The sequence below is a fragment of the Arachis hypogaea genome, chromosome 8 (genome assembly GCF_003086295.3).
Source record: "Arachis hypogaea cultivar Tifrunner chromosome 8, arahy.Tifrunner.gnm2.J5K5, whole genome shotgun sequence".
NCBI classification, from domain to species: domain Eukaryota; kingdom Viridiplantae; phylum Streptophyta; class Magnoliopsida; order Fabales; family Fabaceae; genus Arachis; species Arachis hypogaea.
The window spans coordinates 41,176,235-41,183,413 of NC_092043.1; positions in this window are offsets into that span (position 1 = coordinate 41,176,235).

A 7,179-nucleotide genomic window follows, 5' to 3' on the forward strand; every position below is an offset into this window, starting at 1 on the left:
GAGTTGGTGTTGAGTCTACAAAGTTAAAAATATAGGAGACAATTTTGTTTTGTCTCTTCTCGATTGACCAATTTGAATATTCTGAGTTATTGTGACTTCTATAAGATAGATTAAGGAGACAGTTTCATTTTTCATATCGAATGAAAAACAAAAATAGAACAGAGAAAAAAAATGACAGTCATATATCCTGATTCAACCACCTTGTGCAATATCGCCTACATGCAGTCTCCAACACAATTGTGGTAGAATTTTCATCATTGTTATCAAAGATTATGTACACCGATTTTCAAGGATTCAACCCAATCCTATGAAGGACAAACCAAACTTCTACCAAAACTAGCTTTGGTTAAGTTCACTCCTAAACTTTCAACCACTAAGTGCTCACCCAACTTAGTAAGAAAATCATCTCAGGATCATGAATACAAAACAGAAATACATGCAAAAAGTTTGAAATAATTTCTGGCTTTTTTCTAAGATTACTCTCTTTTGCCTTTTCTCTCAATGGCTTTTACTAATACCTCACATATTTTATTTTTTACATTTATTAAAGAAATAAAGAAGGATAAAACTGAAGAACAGAAAATTTAATGTAAAACCATAAAAGAGAAGAAGGTATAGCTCGAAAGCTATAAAGATCCAAACAATGTGCTCACTCTTCTTGCTTCAATTTTTTGCCGTTTATACTTTTAAATAAAAGTAAAGCTTCTAAGACTTGAGTTTGGTTGAACATCTTTGACTTTGTTTTTCTTTTGCAAAATTTAGAATAAAGACATAGAGGAGAGATGGGACAGTAGTAGTGATTCATGACTTGTAGAGTTGGCTTGAGTCCTTACTTAGCTACTTCTCTTTGTTTCTTTTTTTTTTTTGACTTTCAAAAATATGAACTATTGATCCATTTTTTGTCTCCAAGTTTCAATTATAATTTTTGATTTACAGTAGAGAGAAACAACCTCTATTTTCTTTTTCTTACTCGAAAATGATCAGCAGTGATAAGTGTGATTTCAACAAACTAAGAGATTTTAAAAACAAAGTGCTACAAAAAATTCTTCTTTCTTTTTATGTTTTTCTGTAACTCTTTTTTTTTAAAAGAGATTTTAAAATTATAGTATAGGTAGGTTATCTTTTATATCTTTATCTAAATTTCATTCTTGTAAATTTGGGAATACTTCGTATTTATTTTATAATATTTTTAAATAAATTTAGAATCAAGATATATTTTTGAATTTAGCTGTATTTAAAACTTTTGAGTGTTTCTATGTAAACATTGCAAGTTCATGTACTTCATAGATTTTTTTTTTTTGTAATCTGATTAAGTAGTGATCTTTAATTCTAAAAATGCTTAGGAAAAGAATATCTAAAATTTTTAGGCGGATAGATATCTAATTTTGGTCTTATTTGAGAAGGTTAGCAGAATATCTAAGATTTTTTAAATTGGTGGCTATCCCATCTGAGTTTTGATTTAATCTTGAAAAGACTTAAAAAAAAAAATACTTAAGGTTCTTAGATTTGTGATAAACTTTAAAAGAGAGTTAAGTGTTTCGAAAAATACCTAAAATCAAAATGATATAGGCATGGACATAAGGTTCAGACTCCTTTAAATCAGAGCTCTTATTTGTTCATTAGAGAGGTGAAGCTATTCGACGTCCTCGAGAGAATGATAGTAAAAAGTACCTACAAAGGATTTCGATACTTAAGTTAGCATGAGTAAGTTTAAGTGGATTAAAATTAAAAAATATTTGAATTTAATAGAGTATTTATAGTAAGAGATGAAGGCTTGGCCATCACTTCTTAATTTCTCCTCTCGTAGTAGTGGATGATTTCTTCCTTAGTATTTTAGGAAGTTATTCCACATTATTTTAATAGACAAATTGAGGATGAGTATCTGGAGTAATAGTTTCACAAGGCCTTTTTTGACACGCAAATTGGGTCGAGTACAGTTCAAGGAGCCCATGTCTTAAGTAGTTGGAGTGGGTCGGCCCACATGGCTACCTAACACAGTATGTATGAATCTATTAGCCTTTTTTGAATATCTTGTTGAAGTGAATTTATTTGAACCATGATATGAATATAATAAATTGTCTTAATAATTTATAATTTTAAGAAGAGTTTTAAACACGATTCAACTTCTTTCCTCTGTGCATTTTAGCCATTTCAACAGAGGGAAATGGTGTGGATCAAACATGTGGAACATGCTATAAAATGCTTTGTTTTGTGATTTTTTTGATTTATAAAAAGTTATATTAATGGTATTTGGTACAATTTTTTATATATGTTTTTAAGAGATAAGTATTATTTTGGTCTCTAACGTTGAAGGTCAAAATCGAAACTGTCCCTGATATAATTTTTTATTTAGAATCATCCTTAATGTTACATGTCATTTTAAAATCGTCCTTTATAATAATTTTTTTAAATGACAAAACTACTCTTTTTTTCACCATTTCATTCTTCTTGTTCTTCTTCTTCCAAGAGAACAAATTCTCTTGTTCTTCTTCTTCTAGAAGAACAAATTCTTCTTCCATTAACAAAACTCAAAATTTCAAATTTTTAAATACAGTTACAAAATTCAATTACAAGAACTAAAAATATCCAAATTTATCTTCAATTACAAAAATAAAAAATCTATAAATTTAATTACCAAAAAATCAAATACAAGAACAAGACAAAAAAATTAGGGAGAAACAAGAAATTCAAAAACAAAAGAAAGCAACAGCAATCCAGAAATAAGAACAAGAACAAAACCAACAATAAAAATTAGGAAATTACGAATTATGATTAACAAATCCATTATTCAAATTCAGATTCAACAAATACTAATAACAGATTCAACAACACCAACAACTAAAACATTATTCAAATCCAGAAATAACAACATCAAATTCAACAACCAAATCAACATACAACAACGATAAAATCAGAAAATAAAAAATCAAAATCAGATTAGAAGTAGAAGTAGAAGCAGACCCATAAGATGTAGAAGCAGAAGCATTCAAGCAGAAGGAAAAAGCAGAAGACGAAGTAGAAGATGCAGAAGCAGAAGCACTCAAGCAGACCTAAACGAATCAGAAGACGAAGCAGAAACAGAGGGTAAAGCAAGAAGCAGAAGCGGCAAAGAGCAGCAGCGAGGCGTCGAGGAGCAGTGGCGAGAACGCGGCGGTGAGGAGCAGTAGTGCAGAAGCAGAAGCTCTCTCTCTGGCTCGCGACGGCGACGGCAGCTCCAACCTTCGCCGGAGCCGTCCCCCTTCCTCGTCTCCCTTTCCCTTTTTCCTTTCCCCCTCCCGCCGCGTCCTTTTCCCTTTTCTTTTCTCCCCTCTCCTTCATGTCTTTTCTTTTTATTTTTAATTTTATAATTTTTTTTATTTAAAATAACGATTTAGAAAAGAAAAGGTAGTTTCGTCATTTACAAAAAAAATATTAGAAAGGATGATTTTAAAATGAAATGCAACATTAAGGATGATTCTAAATAAAAAATTACATCAGGGACGGTTTCGATTTTGACCCTCAACGTTAGGGATTAAAACAATACTTATCCCTACTTTTTAATTCTCTAAAAGTTGTTTAAGAGCTTTTAAAGAAATTAAAAAATTTGATTTCTCTCATTCTCAAAAACTATTTTATCACTTCTATTTATTACACAATTTTAAAACAAGTATTTTTATGATAACTTTCAAATACAAAATAATTTATTTATAAATTATTTTTAATATAAGTCGTTATGTTTTAAGTTTTTTTTAAAGAATTTAATTAAATTATTTATTCAAACTAGTCCTAAGTGTATTTTGATTCAATTCGTAAAATATTATATTTCTATCTATAAATGCTCCTGTAAAGTTGTCAGAATCGAACTGATCAGATTACTGGGTCATTGGGTCACTGGTTGAACCGGTTGATTCAGTACTATATAAAAAAAATAAAAATAGTCAAAATTTTAAAATTTTAATTTAAAATACATATTTTTTACTAATATTTTAAGAATATCAAAATATTTTAAAATATTATAGACTAGAAATAACAAGTATTTTATTATTTTTACTCTATTATAAATATTTTTATTTTGTTTTTATATTAAAATAACTATTATTTTTAAATTTCAACAATTTATTAATTAGTTTATATCTATTATATTATTATATACTACAAGTATTTATTAAAAAATAATGCTAATAGATATTATATAATTATAAAAAAATAAATGAGTTTATAATTATTGTTAAATGAAAATATAATTAATTTAAGAATAAATAAATTTATAACTAAATTTAAAATAAATTGGGTAGAAATAAATTATTTGATAAAAGATATGTATATATAATATAATTTGCATATACTTTAGAGAAAACCATCCCAGCTTAGTGTCTGTCAATAGGGTTATTCTTCCAAGTGGGGAGGGGTTCGAACCCCTAATGTTACATTTTGTTAAAATTTAATTTTCAACCGGTTTGGTTGGACCGAATTTGACCGATTTTTATCGGTTCACATCGGGTTTAATCGGTTCACAGTGGTTTTAAATTTTATACGGTCTAAAAAACGGACCGGACCGATAAAAGATTCGGTTTTTTGGTTTTTCGGTTGAACTGGTCGGTTCGATCCGGTTCTGCTGCCTTCTAAATTTTCTTTTGCCTATTAAAAAAAAATTGTGTATTTGGCTTAGTTCTTTTTTATTATTAGTTAGGGTAGGTTAATATCTGATTATTAGTTTATCACACTACAATTAAAATTGACCGGCCACTATTTTACAGTTATGGAGATCTGAGTGGGTGCAGGGACAATAGCAATTGTTTACACACTTCGTTGATGAGATAAATCAACATGGTTGGTTCGTTAATTACTTTGAGGTTATTTAATTATATTCAAGGACACAAAAGCTGTGGGTTGTAGCAAAAGACAAATGAAAACTAAGAAGTAAGCCAAAACCCCATACCTATATTGGTTTCACTCTTTCCGTTTCTTATTTGGTATGCATTTTATTACGGCAAGCATTTTAGATCGTGGCCAATTTAACCTCATAATAACACGCAAAATTATTGATACTAGAAACGTCTTTGCCTAAACCTAAAATTAAACCTCCCTTGATTAGCTTCATTCCCTATTTTGTTTTGCCAAATTCATATGCTATCCTTTGCTTTTGATACACGTAGGCACATGCAGTCATTGACGCATATTTAGGGTTCGCAAACTCTATCCAATCATAGGAATCCCTATTATATTAGGTACCATACGTATGTCGGGCCGATTATTTTTATACACTATGTAATAATTAGTTTATTTATTTATTTATTTTGGGTTCGGTGATTACATAGTAGTATATGTCAATTGTGATTTGCATTTGCATTTCAGAAGGTTATTGCATTCTGCTGGTTGAAGTGAAGGCGACAAAATAATTGAAGAGGAATGACAAGATGTTTCCCATTTTTCCTAAAAAGCATACCCTAACTTAATAAAGGATAAATATTGTATTGGTCCTTGTGATTTCGGATGAAAATTAAAATTATCTTTAATATTTTTTTACTTTTAAAATCATTCCAAACGTGACAATTACTTTAAAAGTGGACTTCTTTTACCTCAACTGTAATTTCTGGACAAAATTACTCCTGTTAAAAATAAAATTAAAATAAAACTTTCTCCGTTCTTAAGTCTTCATGCACTTGTCGCTTCTTCTCTCCTTCCAATTCACTACCGATGGTTTGGCTTTGGATCCACTACCATACATGAAATAGAGTTATCAAAATGAGAGGAGCTGAAGAAGAGGGCTACGGCTTAGATGTAACACAGTTTTTTTAATTATGTTTGTTATTCAATAATTAACTAAATTTTTACTAATTTAAATTTTGATTTCATAATAAAATATTAGAGAAAACATTAAATTGGAATGCCAATAGTAACTGAAACTGGTTGTGGAATACAAACATTTTGGAGAAGTTCAAATTTACTATATGGCTTGGCTTACATGATGTTCTACCAACTGAGACCTTTCGATTCAAGCGGCATTTAGCTTCTTTAGATATGTGTAAAAGATGTAACAAGACGCATGAGACTATGGAGCATTGCCTTAGAGACTGTGAACGATCAAAGGCAATTTGGCATATGTTGGATCCTAGTATCCTGGATTCGACAGCTGGTACTGCTCTTGAAGAGTGGTTTCGGAAGACCTTGGCTAACAATGAGGCGTCTTTTGGTGCAGGACTTTGGTGGGTATGGAGACATAGGTGCAATGACATATTCAATACTGACAACCCTTGGACAGACCACAAGATTGTTGCCTTGGCCAAAATTACCGCCAAGGACTTACAGGTTTACAGGAATCGAAACAATGCCTTTAGGTCTCTCCGAAATCGCCTGTGTTGGGAACCACCGGTAGGCAACAGTTTTAAAGTTAATTGTGATGCAAGCTTGTATCAGGATTCAAATTTAGAGGAATTTGGGTGTATTATTAGAGATTCTAAGGGAGATTGGATCTCGTGCTGCTCTAAAAGCATTCTCTCCTAGTCTATCATCATATGTGAATTATTTGCTGCTTGGAGGGGGTTGGTTTTAGCTTGAGATTGCGGTTTGAGAGATATTATATGTGAAACGGATTGCCTTGACATTCTACACATCATGCATGAGCTTACAGGTGGGTATTCATCTGAAGTAACAGATTTGGTTCACAAGATTTAGGAGCTTTTATCTCGTCCTTGACTTATTCACGCTGAGTGGGTGTCCCGAGAAGCAAATAGAGTTGCGGATTGGATAGCTAGATATGGTGCTAAGAGTAACTCTAATCATGTTATTTGGCCTGAGCCTTGTGCTGATCTCCATCAAATCATTTGCTCGGATATAGGATAGTGTTTGCTTTGTTTCTTTCCATGTTTAGACACCAAAAAAAGATAATGACACTTAAAAAGCTAATATATCTAATTTTAAATTTGAAAATATAAAAACACTAATTTTAGTGAATTTCTAACTAATAATAAACAACTTTTTAATATATAGTCAAAATTAATTTCGTTCTTATTGGATTTGAATAATCTTTAACTACGTAAAGAGATAAGAAAAATATCTTTATTCTTTAAATTTAATATAAAATTAAATTTAAATTCAATTAGGTAAATAAATCTGTTATAAGTTTATAGTAAAAAATTGAGCTTTAACCAACCAACCTTATATACTAACAGTATTTTGTGAATATCTCAAGCTGTAGTT